The 19,450-nt window shown below is 34.2% G+C and overlaps 2 protein-coding genes across 2 annotated transcripts in view; one reads left to right on the forward strand and one right to left on the reverse strand.

The window, feature by feature from the left end:
• The window catches only part of LOC135080989 (neurobeachin-like), a 737,070-nt gene that overhangs the window by 35,089 nt on the left and 682,531 nt on the right, over positions 1–19,450 (reverse strand). The window lies entirely within an intron of this gene.
• The window catches only part of LOC135081223 (facilitated trehalose transporter Tret1-2 homolog), a 32,283-nt gene continuing 25,394 nt past the window's right edge, over positions 12,562–19,450 (forward strand). The window contains exon 1 of the mRNA XM_063975971.1: positions 12,562–12,923. The gene's annotated coding sequence lies outside the window, so the exon portion shown is untranslated. The remainder of the gene's footprint in view (positions 12,924–19,450) is intronic.

Genomic DNA, 19,450 nt, shown 5'->3' on the forward strand with positions numbered 1-19,450 from the left:
GTATTTGATTAAGATAATTAAATGATATCATTAACACGCTCCCAACAGTAGCCGCGCATATCAATTACGCAATTAATCATCTTTGATATGGGAATATTCAAAAACGATTTAATTAACAAAACAATCAAAGGAAACGCGGCTAGGCGTGGGCTAGCTCCAATACTATGCGAACCGGAACAAGCCATAACGGCCGTGAGCCCATAAATAAACTAAAGTAAATAAATTAAATAACTAGGAACTATAACTAATAGATCTGTAAATCCGTTTTTTTCCATATAATGAATTATTCATGTGTTGGAAAATTATATTTTGGTTAATACAATACCCGTTTTGAAGGAGGAAGCGTGCCCACGCGCATGTAACAACAAGTTTGCAGTTATGTATTTTGAACTTTTAGTACTGCGGCAAGGCTGAGTGCACGAGGCTTGCAATGTATTTATAACACATCTTTATGAGTGCAAACAAATAAAACTTCTAAAAATGGACCACGTTAAAAGAACAAGTGCAATGTCATTTATTTCATTGATTCATCAAAGAAAAATAAGGGATTGCTGTACGAAATAGAAAAAGTTAGGGACAGTCATAAACTATACATAGGTTAGGTCTAGCTTTAACTCTATTATTATTCAAAATGGTCAAAATAATGATAACAATCTTGTTTATGAAGTCGTAACAACATATTTTTACTCCATGCTTATATGTAATTTGATGATGATGATTGTTTTGATGATGACATCTAAATATTTATTATGTAAAATTTTCTATATAATAATAGAGGCGCCTACACACAATAACAAATCATACGTTTTTCATAAACATGATTTATAGTGCAATTTGTGATTTTTTGTGATTTTACTTCTTAATGACAAACTTTAGACTAAAATACACAGAAATTACATGATAAACAAGTAGAACCACGTGTCGCCGTTTAAAATAGGGTCATATAATTTGGGCTTAAGTTATTCTTGTCTTTTTGTGATATCACAACTATTACAAAGAGCAGATTAGCCAAAAATATTGCTTATTCACGTGACAACACAAACTTATCACAGTAATTGCCCATTTAAAAATATTCGCATAAATGTCATTATCTTTTTTTGACCGTTTAATTTGACAGTTGGCAAAAATAATCGAGTGTGCGAGGGGGCAGCGGCGCGGAAAGATATTTACGCCAAATATTATGTGCTGAGTCAGGGTGTTTGATGGTTTCCGATCATCATCTTTCATGCGATCACAATCCACTATAGAAAATTCGTACCGAGTAAAAAACCGTAAAATTTTTACCCAACTATACGAAAAAGGAGGAGTTTCATGACACAAATGGCTACGATGGTGGCGATTGCATGTTATCCAACGACCCATAATTTGTAGTGTGAGCCCTGTTCTATAAAGAATATTAACCAGAAAGGCTTTATGGAATGTACCAGTGTAGAGGAGAATGTAAGTAGGTATAATGTGGACAATTGAGAAATATTTAAAAGCTTCATATCGAGCTTTTTGTGGCAGCCCTAGCAATTATGAATAAAAACACAATATATTTATATTGACAAAATGTAGCCCAGTTTAGTAGCTAATCTATTATAGTTTTCCGAACAGTTCCTCATTCCAAATATCGTTGGAAGAGCAATCAAATCGTTATGATATCAACCGTCGGATTCTGCGCATATATCGCCATAGCGGTGCGCGCGCGCCGCGGAAACGGGCACTTCCTATCGAAACGCGGCATTTATCTTCCGAGCGGAAGAATGGCCGTAGGCCGCCCGCAGGCTGAGCGACAGAGCTTCTACAATTTTAATAGTGCATGGAATTTGGTGCCAAACAAAAAAAATCTTTCTTTCTTTCTTTACAAGGAAAAGTCTGTGTCACTCACTGACGTAGTAACTCTTTTTAGCTAGTTGCTCACGAGTGGCAACAATAAAGCCGTAGTATGGAAAGGACATCATCCATTTTGGTCCAAAATCAAAAGTGCCGGCCAAAAAATAAAAGTGCTGTATTCTGATAGAATACGTCCGCCTTAGCATTTATTACTATGGCACCAAAGCTGTAGCACCACTGTGCATCGTAGTATTTGAGTTCTAAAAATATATGAAACGACTGTCTTTGATCTCAAATACTACGACGCACAGTGGTGCTACAGCTTTGGTGTCATAGTAACAAATGCTAAGGCGGACGTATTCTGTCAGAATACAGCACTTTTTTTTTATTGGCCGACATTTTTGATTTTGAACAAAAAATGTATGAATCGTCGATGAATTTTAGATCTCAAATACTCGACGCACAGTGGTGCTACAGCTTTGGTGCCATAGTAACAAATGCTAAGGCGGACGTATTCTGTCAGAATACAGCACTTTTTATTGTATTGGCCGACACTTTTGATTTTGAACAAAAAATGTATGAATAGTCGATGACTTTTAGATCTCAAATACTCGACGCACAGTGGAGCTACGGCTTTGGTGCCATAGTAACAAATGCTAAGGCAGACGTATTCTGTCAGAATACAGTACTTTTTTTTGTTGGCCGGCACTTTTGATTTTGGACCAAAAATATATGAAACGTGGATGATGTCCTTTGCTACGATCTCTTTTTTCGTAGCGTTTTTTAATGTTCATGCAACGGGTGTCATAAAGAAAAATGCTACGAAGAATTTGTGTGTCATCTGTTTCCATCGTAAAATTAAATTAATAATACCTCTCATACCATCATGAAACTATTGGTTTTAGGTACGTCATTAGCGTTAAAAGTGTTCATTGTTTTATTTATTTCATGACGGTAATCGAGATATTTTTTTGTACTGATAGCCCAATAAATAAATGTTTTTTTGCATAGAGTTAAAAGCTCAAAGTAAACTAACTAACTTAGAGCTCAAAACTAAAATCAGGAAAACTGCAATTGCAATAAGCAGTCATGACAAAATTAAAAGTAACGTAGTACTTACTGTACGAATATTACCAACAGTTGGTGCGTTTATGCGTAGTCGCTCGCTCGCGGCCGGCCTACCACTTCAGCGAGGCGCACAATCGGGCACGAACTATATGTCACACGCGCGTCCGGCAAACTTGACATTGAGATAGTCGTGCTCACTTTTGCTGATAATAAATCGAGCTAAAGAGCTTTTGCAAGTATGTTAATGATGTGAGCGTGTTTATAAATAACTTGAGTAAGCTTTTTAAAAAGTCTATTCAAGATTGCAGGGTTTCAGTACGAATAATATTTTTTGATATTCATAAGCCAAAAGTTTTGTGTGTCCTAAGATCTTTAATGAGAGCTTTAAGATTGAACATCAGTAACTAGTAAATTTCGTGGAATTTGAAAGCACGCTACTTGCGTAACAGTAAAATCTTACTGAAAAACAGCTTAGCAGTCAATGATATTATAGAACTATAGATATGTTACGTTCATAGAAATTACGATTTTAATCCGTGCCGAGCTATTCCAAATTGCACACATTGACAAATGTAACTGATAAGTGAAACAAAAGATACGAAATAGCACGCAAATGAAAGAGATAGCTATAGTTTTAACGATTCTGCACTAACTAATCTATGTCCGCAGCGCACGCATCCTTATCGCTCTAACGTCAAAACAAGATCGCGTTCTCTTTCTTAACTTGAACATGGCGCATGGCGTCTTGATTGTTTGCATAAATAATTGAAAATACAAAATACTAAATAATTTTGCATAATCACATGTGGTAAGAGATCCCTTGTATTTTGTTTACTTTAGAGTCATAATTGGTACACTTTCGAAACACACACGATGGCATTTTTTATTTATTTTGGTAAGAACACAGGAACTTACGGTGTGGTACACGCGATTGCGCACGACGCAGGCCACACGAAGACTAAACACAAGACGTCCCAATTGGGACGTATTTGAGTATTCACAGCGCGAGAGCTTATAACATATCTGCTTTTGTTTTTATATAATATCATTGTTAGCAGTAGTAAATTTCGTGATATTTGTCAGCAAGAATTTAATGTTAAAATCTTTGACATCTTATGCCGCTGTCTGGAAGAGGCTTAGCTTAAATAATGCTTTACAGATATTAAATTCTGAAACGCAAGAACATATTTAATTTGCAAAATCCAATCATAAACAATTAAATGTCGGAAACCAGCACGTTTACATCTCAATAAGAAAGCTTTCAGTAGTCGTGTCCCACTAATAATAATTGTCGTCTGCCCACGCACCGCAGCAGCAATAAACAACGAATAATAAACAAATTAACAATAATAAACGGACATGTTTACTGCCGGACGAAGGCGAAATGCCGATCCTGCTTCCTGCTTTTACTTCAGCAGCGGCTCAAAGCTTTGACCCCGTGAGCTTTGGACAACTAAATACCAATCGTGTAAACAAATCAAGTTTCAAGCAAAATTTATTAATGTTTGTCAAATAACTTTCATTTTTAAGCAAGAAATAATAAATACAGTGAAATTACATTTCATAAGACTAAGTAAAAGCAACTCTTAAGAAATAGGTAAAAAACACTTTATTGGGAAAAACTTTAGTTGTACATTTATGTATAATTGGAGCATAAAGCTTGACGCTGTTAAAGTTCACATTGATGAAAGTAATTAGAACGTTGGTTTTTAAGAAAATCTGCGTAAATGTAAAATATACCTATTTTTTCACTTTTTATATTAAAAAGACATGATAGATGTAGGTATATAGGTAGGTACATAACTTACACTCCCTACTAATTGTAATCACAATAGTCAATTGTTACAAATAAATCAAACAAATGACCACATCCACATCATAAGTACTTAGGTACCAAAGACCTTTCGAGTGTCAAATGTGGTAAGTCAGCTGACCGCAGACCGCAACTCATTCTTTTTGTGACCGTCACCGTGACACTTGATTGATTCACGATTATACATAAAATAAGTGCGTGTCGTACGTATTACCTACTGGGTAAAACCCAACGATGAGTAAGTAGAGTCACCAATATTACTAAAAAAGAACTCGCTAAAATATTTTTCACACGTAATTTCACCAAAATTTAAAGAAAATACGAATCATCATGAATTTGCTGAAAAAATGGTTTATACATTGTTTACTCAGTTTACGCAGTTAGGTGTCGAAGTGGTCGCCATGGCCGAAATCGGTCAAATGAATGGGTTAGTCCCAACAACCGAATGGGTTCATCATCATCACCTAGGTATATTGAGTGTTATAATTTGCTAAATTTTAAACAACTGATTCAGATACAGGCTGGTGTAGATTTTACAGGCTGTGTAGATTTACTAAAATATAGCAAATTATAGACAGTAAACGATATTCTTGCAACAAATTGTTATTCTTAAAAAAATCCCGAATGAAATACGAGTACACATCAATAGGTAGGTATAGGAACTAATCTACAATCTGCAAAAGACAATGAAACCGATTATACATAAACCGATCCAGGAAACATGGCACACAAAGAGTGAAACTTTTCCTCGTATTTGGACCGCAGCGCATCAGCGGATGACATTTTGACGAATTGCTGCAGAGATCTTGATAACCGATTCACGACGTGCGATTAAGGTTAGGATCGGAATATAAATGTGGGCGAATGCCTCACTGTCTTTTAATCTGCAAGCATGACTATAGGTTGACCAAAACAGAATATTGTAATTTTAAATTTTTTTAAACATTAATTTTTCGAGGAAACTAGGTAAGTGTTTGCAAAGGCAATAGAAGTGTGAAATAAGAATTGAATGCAAATAAAACTCGAAAATATTATTGTTTTCACACGAAACCTACAAGTTTGTGGTCGTACAACAAGTATTGACTTTATTGCGTTTGCATCATAGTTTTCTACGTAAGTGAACATAATCTTACGGTATACCTATACAGATCGTAGAATTGACCGCAAGGTCCTGTCTCGAATAAAAAAGAACACCATGAATCACACTTATAATCACAATAATGTTTGTGAGTCTGTATATTTGTTACTTCTTCACGTCTAAACGGCTGGAACGATTTTGTTTAAAATTGGTATGAAGTTAGATGACACCCTGTATTAACACATAGGCTATTTATTTTCCCTAATAAACTGCGGGTAACAACGCGGGGCAGAGGTAGTAGATTATATGAAAAAATATTTACAAAAGAGGACTCAACCTGTATGTATACTAAAAGCATTTGAGGTGCGTTTGGTACTCTAATAAAATACGATGAAGTATCACTGACCACAATCGGCTAAAGTCAAGTGTAACATTTTAAGAATTATTAATTTGTTTAGTTTGTACACAATTTTGATAAGACCGACGTCATAGATACACGTTTTCAAATATCGTCACGAAGGCCTAAGCTGCATAAAAAGTTCAAATCGATTATTTGTTATAATATTAACATGTCCACACAAAAGATGGTTTTACCACGTATTTTGTCGTTTCTCACTAGTATTTTACATTTATCCACAAATGCGGTCAACATAATAATCATGTACCTAAACAAAAAAATATTGAATTTCCGAAAACAGTTTTTGGCAAAAAATAATTTAACGCAAAATTTATGGAAGTGCTCGAAACGTCCTAATAAAGTGTGAAAACATAGGAAATCCAATATTTGTCTATGGTTATTATTACTAACTAACGTAGACTTACTACCTAATCGGTTTTAAGTTAAGTATAGTCGGATAGAGAAATCGTATATTAATTTACTTGAAAATTGAATGACCTTAAATTACTATCAACTCTATTTATAAAAACAAATTAGACCAATTGAATTTAAATTAATAAATTAATCGATAAAAATAATGTGTTTTTGATATAATCATCGTTAGTTCGTCGCTTTCCAACCATATACGACTAGTTTATTGATATTTAAATTAAATATGTTTACGGTGGAATGTTTGGAAAATAGTTACTTATTTTAACCTCCTGGGGCCCGGGAATATTTTTTATCGTGAATTCATATGAAAACTATCCAAATCGTATTAATAATTGATATAATTATCTTAAAATATAAAATAAAAAAAATTATCTGGAAAACGGCAATTTTCTCAATGTCATATATTTATGACATCGGTTCCCAATGTCAACGATTTTTTTGTTTCATGTACAGGATGTCCCGTAATAAATAGCACAAAATTAATTCCTAGTTTAGTTTCTTGACTACCTACAACGAATTTGAATCGATTTTTGAAATATATTGAGTTTCCAAAATTTTTTTTTGTTTATTTTTAATTTTTTTTCTGCCTGTACTTAGTTTTTTCTAAGCAGTGGATGCAAATATTAATATTTTTTAAGTATTTTTTCGTTACAATGTAGCTAGATAGATTCTTTATCAAGTTTTATGTAGTGTTTGGGCAATAACATTGCATCCCTATTTTTTTAAAATAGTATTTAAAAATTTTATTGCATTTCATTTGGATGACTCAAATTAAAAAATCCTCTTGATAAAAAAATGCATCACACCGAAGTGTAATTAACATTAAGTGATGTAGATAAGGTCAATAGCAATAATAAAAATTAAAAAACAATTTGATTAAGGGCCTAATGAAATTATTTTAAATTTATAAAAAAAATCAAAGTGACTTGAGGTGTTGATAATACTTTTGGGCAGACTTTACCAGTAAAATCGAGTTTTGAGTGTTCTAATATGTTATATTCGCATATATCTACTTAAACAAATAAGAAAATAATATCAGATTGTATGCTATATAATAGAAAATGTATAATGTCATACAGGTATTACACTGGGCTCTGTCAGTTTACACTAGTAATTGGGACCTCATGTAATACCTGTATGACATTCAGATTTCACCATGGTTTTCGTAGTTTTCATACGTATTTCCACAATCAGTGATACTCAGATAATAAAACAGTTCAAATTCCAAAACGAATAATAACAAAGGCTTATAGAAATCGTTCATATTTTAGTAAAAATCTCACTATTATTAACCACTTGTTCCCGGTCGCGGCGCCGTCGCTAGTTCAATTAAAGATAAAAAAATATAAATGTCACTTCACTGGCCAATCACAGCTAAGAATGATGGACAGATGCATCATCTAACTAACTAACGTAAAAGTTCTGGTAAATTTCAACAGATAGCGCTGATTTTTATTTTTTTGTTTTATGTAATAAATATATGACGCCAGGCCCCAGGAGGTTAATACTGCTTTTCTTTCTGGACTGGATTATGAGTCATCGGTCTTTAAGACAGACCAGAGTTATCATTAGAACTTAAAACCCTAAAGAAATTCAGTCTTTAAACAGCCTTATTATACTGCGGTAAGATCTATTTGATTTGCTTTTCTTTGTACGAAGCTTAATGAAGTTACAAGCTCATAATTATTATATTTCTTAAGGTGGGTCTACGCTAGACGAGCCGAGCACGAGCGGAGCACGAGCCGAGCCAAAATTCGTGCTGTGTGGACCGACTTAGAGCGCGCTTCGAGCTTTTGGCTCGTGTTCGACTGTGCTCCGCCTATAGTCGGTATTTAATTTATTTAAAAAGATCATCAACAAGATTACACCACAAACTCGTTCGTTTCAGCCAACAAAGCACTTTTTTTTCAGGCCAATCCAAATAATTTAAGCTGAAGCTTAGAGCTGAAGTAATAAAAAAGAACTAAGTGATTCCAGTACGAAAGGGTTTATTTCATCAAGGCGACTTAGCAGATCTCGATACCTATGTAAATTATGGTTTAAAAAGTTTTGAGATTATTTTCTGTGATTTCGGTGTATGCAAAATATTGCAGAGCTAATAACACGATCAATGTAATGTCTTTATTGAGGCCCTATAAGTTACATCACAGTACATCATCATGATGCGTGGAATTTTTCAGTTGTGTAGTGCGCTAATTACATGTCATTTGAAATCACGGAAAAATGTGACACGCTTCTATACGACTGAAAAGTATATGTTAGAATCATGGCGAACTAATGTGAAGCATTTTGTTTAATAATTGTGTTATACGTTGCTAGAAATATCCAGTACTTAATTCAGGAAGTCTTTCAATAATTTGAATGAATATAAAATTTGAGAATATTTATTTCTGGTGGATACACGCCCGTATTACCAGACGTTGAATAGAGCTGTGATTGGTTCGTGTGTCACCCTGTGCGTCCACGCGCACTGTGAGACCTCATTGTAATGTTTGTTAATCCAGGCGTTAGTAATTTTAATTATCTTCTTCACTTTTGAAAGATAACAGTATTTATTTGTGTTTGCAAACTCGCTACAACCCTGAAAATGGAAAATCTTTAATCACATAAATTCCTAGAATTATGTCTATCATTAAGTACTCAGCCTGTAAACTGCCTATTACCTGATGTAAACACATCAGATGCACTTGCAATGAAGATTGCAGCGTCGAGTTATGACCATGCATTTCCTGAAGCAAATTGCATCGCACAGTTTCAGTCTGCTACGGGGAAACCCATATGACCTAGCATAGAATTAAGTCTATGGGAATTGATGTTTCCATTAATTGCAGGACTTTTCTAGAACCATACAGACTTCTTGTAGTAACATCCACCTTGGTGACAGAATCTATGTACATCTCCAAGATGTTTGTACTATTTTTTATGTAGGTATTATCGAAGGTTTAAGCAAAAGTGTATGTTCATAGTATAAGATTTGCTTAGTTTGGGACTAGCTACATAATCATAGGCTCATGAATTGGTACCTGTTGGTACCTTTTGTGTACGAAACCCTAAAACAATGCATTGGCTTTTTACTTTATCAAATGAATACTAAACGAAACCATTTTGCGTATTACGTACTTATTATTATTCAGTGGTATTACACCTAACTAACTTTAGGCAGCGTGAAAAATTCCTGAAAATGCACCAGTTACGTATTATTATTAGATACTAATAAAAAAGACAAAGACCAAAATAATTAAAATTAGTTTCATCGTGAGATATCTCATTTGTATCTCGTTTTTTTGGATCGATGAGCTAATGTTACATAGCTCATGAGCTAGCAACAGCATTTATATGTATTTGCCCAATAAGGATCTATGTACAGATAAAAAACGTTTTACGAGTAATAAAGTATCTAAGAGTAAGCCTTTTTTTGTCCCTTTCTTCATAGTCATCTATTTCACACCGATATTTAGGTAATTATGTATACCATGTTTTAAGAAAATAAATAAATATCTTATCTTATATTATCTTTCTAATCTCTATAAGTAAACTTTACATTTTTAGTGATTTCGATAAAAGTGAAAAATTAAGAAATGGTACGAATATTTTGCAGTCGTTTAAATAAGCCACTATTGTGACAGCGGCTTAAAATAGAAAGCCAAATGGTTTATATTTTAAAAATCGTAAAACAAAACACAATAACAGTGGCAATAATATTTTTCTCACGTTCATGGAAATTTAATGAAGTTGTAATTTTTTTCTGTAAACTACACGGGTGTTTATTGTATTGTAATATGTCTGAACTTGATTGTTCTGAGGTTTTGGAAAAAATACTAAGCGTTTATCGACTAATATTAATCGACGAAAATTTGAATTAATAGGTATGCAAGAAAAACAAAAAACATGAGTACTGCGAGCTCTATTTTGGGACTTTCGTTTCGCAAGGCACATTTTTAGGCCACGTTGTATGTATATGACTTTTATATTATTAAGACTATCCGAAGAGAAAATTAATGAAGTGTGTAGTGTAGATAATAGATATATTAGATAGAATAGTGTATTTATAGGTAAGATTCACAAGAGATCAGTGCCACCGTCAGTCGACACTCTGTTGACATAGTATTATAATTATTTGCAGCACTTTCATATCGCATGCAACAGAAAATATACTATTGTTGATATGTAGAAACGACGTATGCAATGTACATGTGAAAGAATCATTACGAAATTATTAATAGTTCATAACAAACTAGCTTTTACCCGCGGCTTCACCCGCGTGAAGTTTAGTTTGTCACATATCGTCATAAATTATAGCCTCTATGTTATTCTGGGTTATAAACAATAATACTGTAAAGTTTCATCAAAATCCGTTCAGTAGTTTTTCCGTGAAAGAGTAACAAACATGAGTAACACATCCAGACATCCAAACAAACTTTCGCATTTATAATATTAGTAGGATTATATAGGGCAAAACATATAAGTAGATCTACTAAGACTTATAACTTAGTAACTAAGGCAAGGCTTAGCCTTGCTTATCGAGAAAGCGATCTCTTCCAGAAAACCTAATCAAATCAAATCAAATCAAATCAAAATTCATTTATTTGCTTGATAAGCGGTACAGCAGATGTCTAAAGGAAGATAAATGTATTGATAAAGTGAATGTGACATTAGGTGTCACAGACAGTATGTTATCGTTATAAGATACGTACAGACGTCAGAATAACGAGCTGAATAAGTACTGTAGCATCTGTGTAGTTGTCATAGGGTCTATTTTGCAATGAAAACGTATAATCTGTTGTGTTGGCGACTGTACGAGAACTGTGCAAGTTGATACCGTCTCATCTGCGGTTAGGGCCGTCAATTAAAAAGAATAAAGAACTTCTTTCATTTCAATTTTAATATTTTTATGAAAAAAGAATAAAGAACTTCTTTGATTTCAATTTTAATATTTCTGACTTTTATGAAAAGGCAATAAGTTACTAAAATGCGTTAGAAGCTATGTCAGCTATGTTTTCATACCTAAGCAGTTGACCTAATTTAAATTTTAGGAAAAAATCCCATCCTATCCATCTCCATCCCTGAAAGGGGATGAAACTTTGTATGAGAAACCCAGCGAAAATTGACAGTTCTGTTTTTGCCGAATGGTAAAGACTTTCAGTGACATTGAAAATGGACAATTTGACACCATTCCCCAATAATTCGAAATCACAGCTTGTCTAAAAAGACACTTCATTTGGTCTTAAAAATTTAATTAATTTTAAATTACCTGTAAATTACGATTTTTGGTCGCATTGTAAAGGTAAAAAGTAGTTTAATTGAGTTGACAAAATAGTGACGTCACTTGCTTGTAGTGCAATACAAAATCTATGGGCGAGTTTCGTTTTGATAGTTTTAAAAAGTACGTCAATTGATTGGTGGTTTTAACATGTCTATTGAGGACGCGGGCAGGAGCTAGTTAAGAAAGCCATAAATAATTTTGCTTGAATGTTTTGGTTTTCACAACAATGGTGTGTGGACATTTGTGATTTCCTCCGTTGATGACCGTCTTCCTGTGTTTTGATGATCCAAAAGAAAGGAAGGTTTGGGTCTATTAATTTATAAGTGTACAAAATTGAAGCCATTAGACAACATGCCTAAAGCAATTTCTCTTGATATTTTATTATTACTTAGAATTATTGGTCTTTAACCCACCATTTGTACTTTTGTTATACGTGCAAAAGAGTAAATAAAACCTATCTATAATAATACCAATGCTAACAGAAAACAATCCATTACTGAATCACAAAATTCTATAAAATTCAATCTAATAACTATTAAGTGTGAACTCTTAAAAGGAAGATCCCAAAACCCTACAGTTGTCAGCCCTGGCGCATGTTGATATCGTTCGTCAATCGTCGCCCGCGCATCGCCCATCGGCGCGGTAAAAGTACGAGTGTTATGACAACAATATCGCGTTATAAAACTCCCTGCGGCGACCGAAACGCGACTCAGTCCGCCCGAGAGTTGCGCAAGGTCAAGACCACATGTACTGTTTCCGAAACAGTCACCCGCACAACGCCGCCATGACATACCGGCCACAAATAAAAAGAATAAAATAAAAAATAAAAAACTCACGTTCAAAACTAAATTTGAAATTTTTCGCGCGCACGTGTCCGCGTCCCGTTCCAAATTTAAACGCGTGCGGCGTTTTCCCGCGTATGCACGCCGTGGAAATCTGTGCCGATTATTTTCACGTTCAGTTATTTTGTAAGCTGTAAAAAGGTGTTATAACTGTTACCGTTGGAAATTATTGGAAACCCCGCTGAGTTGGAAAATTGCGAGGATTTTTCTATAGAGTAAGTACTGAACTTTTAAAACTAATGTTTAGAAAATTCTGTGATAATACATAGGCACTTATAGAGTTAGTAACATTTACGTCTCTATGAATAAATAAATAACAAACATGGTTAATTAAGATGTCAATAATTATTCTTGTTTAAATAATGATAATGTATCAAGTCAAGTGACTACGTATGTTAGAAGTAATTCATAGTGTTTATGTTTCTAAGTGTTAATTAATTCGCAATAATATTTCTATATCAGTAGGTACAATTATAATGATGATGATACCTGTTTATTTGAAAAATTGATTTAAATAACAATTGAACAAATATTTGAATTTATTATTTACATTAGATTCTAATTCATATTGTTCTAATCTCACAAAAAGTAAGTAAAGTAAAACAAATTTAATAAGATAAGGTTTTGTGTTTATTAAATTTTAACCAACTTAACAATATTTCATATTTTATGCAACCTCTGAATAAATAAAGAAACATAATTCAAGGAAGGTTCAATGATTTTTAGGTCTTATTCAATAAAAAAGTTCTTATTTTAACGTAACAAGATACTGTTTGTGTTGAGAAAACGAGAAACGCATTATAATTTTGAACTAAACAACACCATGCATGGCGCCTTTTTCAACTTTGGCCTTTAAAGTTAAATAGATCTTAAACTTAAGTAGCTTAATGAACTGGTCTAGATTTTTTGTCACAAAGAGCATTCAAAAGGTCTGTTCTAAAGTCTAACATAATATTATGCTACCTAGTTTTCCGCAAAAAAACTATATTTTTTTATGGACGATTTCCCGCTTGCACATTGACTAAAACAAAAAAGTGTTACAGTGGCGCCATTCTAGTGTCAAAAAAAGTCTCGTTTATTTTTTTATTTTCCCGAAAATGCAAAAGAAAATAGTGTGTTAGCCTAGGCGCAGACCATCGATTTTTCGTCGGCCGATAGTTTAGTCGGACAGTTGATCAGTATGGGCATGTATGGAAGTGCGCACATTACACCGATTCGATTTGGCCGATTGTTAATATAATTTAAAATCGGGTACAACTATCGGCCAACTAAAAATCGGTGGACTGCGCCTAGTCTTAGTGTTAAGTAAATGTATAAAGGAGGCGTTGTATCGATCCGCCACGCCGCGTCTCGCACGCTTCACGCCTGTCGCCGACCGTGGGCAGTTCCATTGAAGTGATTGAGTGGCCACAATGGGAGCCAAGATTCTGGCTTACTATGAGGTGGTTTTATTGAATAAGAATAAGAAAAACTACCATTTTTTTTAAATATGCTATGCAGAAGCGGCTCCCGCTCAGCAAAGATCGTGACTTGGCACAAACGTCATGTCGAGAAGCTGGTTTTCAGCGGGAACCAAGTGGTGATGAGGATTTCGCGCCCTTTTGACCGAGGCGTTTTGATAAAGGAAAACTGAATTGTTGCTTTCTTATAGTTCATGATAAAGTAAGTCGGAAACTGTCTTCTGCTAGCCAGATAGCATAAACTCTTTTGGGTCTTGTTACGATTCCTCATTTGGCACACTAACGACTTTACGCAGTGATTTCAGTTTGGTCAAGAGGTGCCAGCAACCTCAGTCATTGACCTGAGTCAAGTCACAGACAACAAGACAAACACGCATACCTACATAAAATGAATTATCTTCTATATATATAAAAGAAAGTCGTGTTAGTTACTCCACTTATAACTCAAGAACAGCTGAACCGATTTAGCTGAAAATTGACAGGGAGGTAGTTTAGAGCCAGGAGAAGGACATAGGATACTTTTTATCCCGTTCGAAATTAAAAAAAAATGTCTGCTTATTTATTGCCATTAAGGCGGAACAAAGTTCGCCGGGTCAGCTAGTTATAACTAAAAGTATGTACAGTTCAGCACCGTTTCATTTTACAGACGTATTTAATATGGGTAGGTACTCGTATCTAAGCATTTTCAGCCCGATGAGGGCATTTTCATTAATTATTTGTGCATTTTGAGCTTTGGCATCTACATAATGTCCTTCGTTAAGTATTTAGTAAACTAATTGAGGTAAGGATTAAATGCTAATATTTTTGATACTGGCTTAGTTTATAAGTGGAATTAAGAATTTGGCGATTCTTAAGGAAATGAATGAATTGCTATCATCAATGATGAATGAATACTCAATTACTTGAGTTTTACACCTTTTGTTACGACTTTATCATTGGCCTATAAAGATTAAGTAAATGCATTGACCCAAATAAATAGTCCCAATGCAATGGAAGATAGCTAGATTAATGTGTTAACCTACCTACGGTAATACATTTTTATTTCTTTTATTTAAACTTTTCCTAGAATACTTGTCCTCCTTGAAGTTTCATAGCGTTTAGACTTAATTTTGGGCCAATTGACTTAAGCTTTTAAGAAATAATGTCTTATTTATATTTTATTTTTATTTTTAGCTTATCTGTACCCCATTGACCATTAGGCTCTCCCATAACAATTTCTTTCACCAATTCTGAGACAACCTGTATTATGAACTATAGTAGGTATATTAGGTAACTCTAACTATACAAACGATAATATACACATAGACTATAGACATATTACACATTACAATTGTAGGTATTATGATGTAAATGTAAAACATCTCGAAGAAGAATTATATAATAAGGCGTATAATTATTCTTTATCGACATGGCATCAAATGAAACAATAACAACGCGTGGAAGCGATTTGCCGGTAAAAAAAGTTGTTCTGTGTTATTATAACACATTGGCTCCTTGCGATATTTGAACCCGAAACCAATAGTCCAGAACGGTAGGTGCTCTAAGTGGAATAGGCTAGGTGCTATATGCGCAGGTGCTATTTGGAATGCGTCGAATCTCTAGCTATTTTGGTACAAACAAAAGCTTTATAATTTTTATTAGATGTTTAGATATAACCGGTAGACGTTTATATTTATAGTTTTACATTAATAAATTAAATGCATTCATATTTAGATCATGTTTATCCATTATCTAGTTAAAGAACAAGTTCTGCTTAATTTGGAGCCAGTTAATTGGTGTTATAATGGAAAAATCATAATACCTGCAATAATGCAATAACCATTCACACGTAGATTGCTTGCAGTTTTGAGAAAGTAAATTGCATTGACAATTCATTTTCGATTTATTTTAAGAGACTTAGAATTATTATAAAGATTTCTCCTAATCATGTTTTGCAAACTTATACGTTTAGCTTTAGCATTAGCTTTATTAAAATTAAATTAAAATCTTTATTAGTATGTAGTTATACAAATATAGCTTGGCCTACCACTTCGGGACAACATTATGGGCTAGTGCTGTGAAGAGGTAGCGGAAGAAACTCAGTCACCTAAGTATCTAAATTTGGTGTTAGATAGCCCATTTATCGAGGAAGGCTTTGGCTAGATAATATCAGTCTACAGTCAATAGGGGCGAAAATAAAATGTTCCAAAAAAGGGAAATATTTATTCAATCTATTTTCACGTCGAGGGTAGTTGCTCATAAGCATAACATTGGTTTAGTCTATAAGTAACTAAGCCACTCATAAAAACAAACAGAGATATTATTAGTTGCATCTTCTGCAAATATTTCGTAACACGTCCAAGGTCATTTATTTTTGGCATCATTTCTTGTGCAGTTAAAAACCACTGTTAAGAAATAAACTAATTATAGACGTATGAATAAATTAGGCAACGTAAATGAACGCACTGGAAAATTAATATCAAATTAGTATCTAAAGGTGACATTAAAACAATCAACATGTAATTTAAAGTAGTCTTACGATTCATTCAAGAGTAAAAACGGGTATTAGCGTATCGCGGCTAAAATTCATTTTTTATTGTAAGTATGTAAATTAATTCATGAATAAATAAATACGGTATTGTTGTACATATTATTACTATCAGACCAGTTTTCCCCAAAACATGAACTATGTCTGATGATTGTAGGTATAAATGTAAACTCTAGGTTTATTTCATGTTTTTATGTTCACATTAAGCAAGAAAAACCTTTAGACTCATGAGTTTTTGCATTTGAAATGCTCTGTTACAAGATTTGTTTTTGAATCCGACTTATATGCTTCCGAAAAAGGAAACAAAAGGATGGAAGGTTACAGCCAACCGATATCCCACCATTAAAATTCGAGACATTTTAAATTAGTTTTTTAATGAAAATAAAAAAACTAAAGGTTGAGGGATGGGATGGAACCTTCAAGGCTTCAATGCTCGGGACCAACTCGCAATTGACCGATTTTATAAATGTGAGGGAAGGAATGCGAAGTAATGCGAATGTCATTGAGAAAATCTGACTTAACAGAACTGGATAGCATATAATTGGGTTAAGAACTAAATTGTCGTATGATCATATAAAGGCCACCATTAACTTGTACGTGAAATATCACTTGTTCCTGAACTTAAAGCAAGAGTTGCTATCAGATGTTTCGTAAACGAAAAAAATGGCTGCCCGAATATGGACAAAAAGACTGCACTTTGGAAGCAACGCAACGCTCGAAAGGAAGCGAGAAATCAGACCGATAATAATAGAAAGAAGTTATAAATGAAGGGTTTTTATTTGAAAAAGGATATAGTTATAAATCTCAAATGAAAAGACAAATTGAGGACGTGATACAGGTACCGTTAAGTTACTAGAGCAGAAGAGAAGTAGTAAAGAGTGTAGAGACCTGTCGGGCTAGGATGCGCGCCGTGACAAAATCTTATCGATGATTTCATACGACAAACGTAAAGGCTTATCGCGTAAAAGTTTAACCTAGGGTTACGTGTGATAAAATAGGTTTTGTCTAGGAATTACCGATTCTCGATATGACTAGTAGAGAGTTTATAAATGACCAATTCTTGAAATGTACATTTCTATTAATGACTAATTTTACTAATGACTGATTCTACAAATGTTTAAATTAAGTGACTCGCCATTCGTTACATTGCATTTTATTTACATTATTTCTAATCAAAGTACTGCCGTTCAAATATTTAAAATATCTGTCATTTGTAGTCGGTAATTTATTTCAAGAATGAGGGTTTTCGCGAATGAAAGATCCGCTAGATGGCGGGACGTGGATGTGGGGTCTGATTGCTGTGTGATTGGTGGATTTTGACATATCTGTCAATGTCATGTCTAAAATAACTAATCATGCAGCATTTGGACCTCGCGTCGTCGTATTGCCATCTGGCGGATTTTTCATTCGTGAAAACCCTCATTATAGATTGTCTTTTGTAGAATAAAGTAACAGTTGCAAAACACTGAACCGTCCCAGCTATGACATTGACAGGAGGGCGCTACTATCAATACTGCATTATTAGTTCCGATTTTTGCCACTTGACGGTCCAGAAAGAGAAGACCCACCTTTGACTAACAAAAAAGAACATTGAACGGATTAAACATCGGAAATAAACTGGGAATCTATTTATTTGATGAGTGTTGAACTAAAATTTCAAACGTATGTTACTATGCCAACAAATAAAAGTGCCAATTTGTCTCTACAAAAAAACCGGAAAAAAATTCTTGAGGTATCATCATAGTTAGGTATATTTATTCTAACTGTATTGTAGCTAATTTTATCTAATAAGGAAAATCTTGGCCACAATGTTTTCCCGAAGTTTCGGTCGTTTACAGTGGTTTTTGTACCTAGGTTACGTAACAATACCTATTATTGTTCAGTGGATGCTCTTACGTAATTTAGAATACTATGGGACTTGTACATAATAATAAATGCTTTATTTATAATTCTACGTTAAGAAAATAGACTTAACGAATCTTCGATATGATGATTCGTATGCCTAAATATTTCGTCTTCGTTTCTCTCATATTTGGGGAATGTAGAGTCTTATATTTAAAGGATGCAAATGACTTAAATTTCATCCTGTATAAATATAAAAAATATTAGTCTTAAAGGAAAGACTGCCAAGGGTGACGGTGATTCTTGCCACCTCTGCGTTATATATCTAAGAACATCATAAAGGTAGCAGGAAGGCGCTGGACGCAGGCCGCTACCAACCAGGCAGCATGGAAAGCATTGGGGGAGGCCTATGTTCAGCAGTGGACGTCCTATGGCTGAGATGATGATGATGATGATGAAACATATTTACAAACGGTTAGAAATCGGATTAAGCAAGCATTTCTCGTAATAATGTGCATATGAATATTAGTTGTACAGACTTAGGCCTAGTGGTTGTCAAAGACTTTAAAATGTATTTATCATACAGTGTGTAAGTTATTAAAAGCAGAGGGCCAGAACAATGGCGATTGTAACAGCCCGCCACAACACGTGTGCGCGGGCGCAGCTATACGCCTTATCTGCACTATTGATAGACTACAGAGTATTTTGTCTATTGACGAATTGTTTTGGCCGTATTCTTACTGCAAGAAATAGAAGAGTAATTAAGCCCATGTCATGATCATCATCATTATTTCAGCCACAGGACGTCCACAGCTGAACATAGGTCTCCCCCAATGAGTTCCATATTGCCCGGTTGGTAGCGGCCTGAATCCAGTCATGTGCCGATAGCGAAATGGCTGTGCCATATAATTTA

Source organism: Ostrinia nubilalis, chromosome 19 (assembly GCF_963855985.1).
Source record: "Ostrinia nubilalis chromosome 19, ilOstNubi1.1, whole genome shotgun sequence".
Classification (NCBI taxonomy): Eukaryota; Metazoa; Arthropoda; class Insecta; order Lepidoptera; family Crambidae; genus Ostrinia; species Ostrinia nubilalis.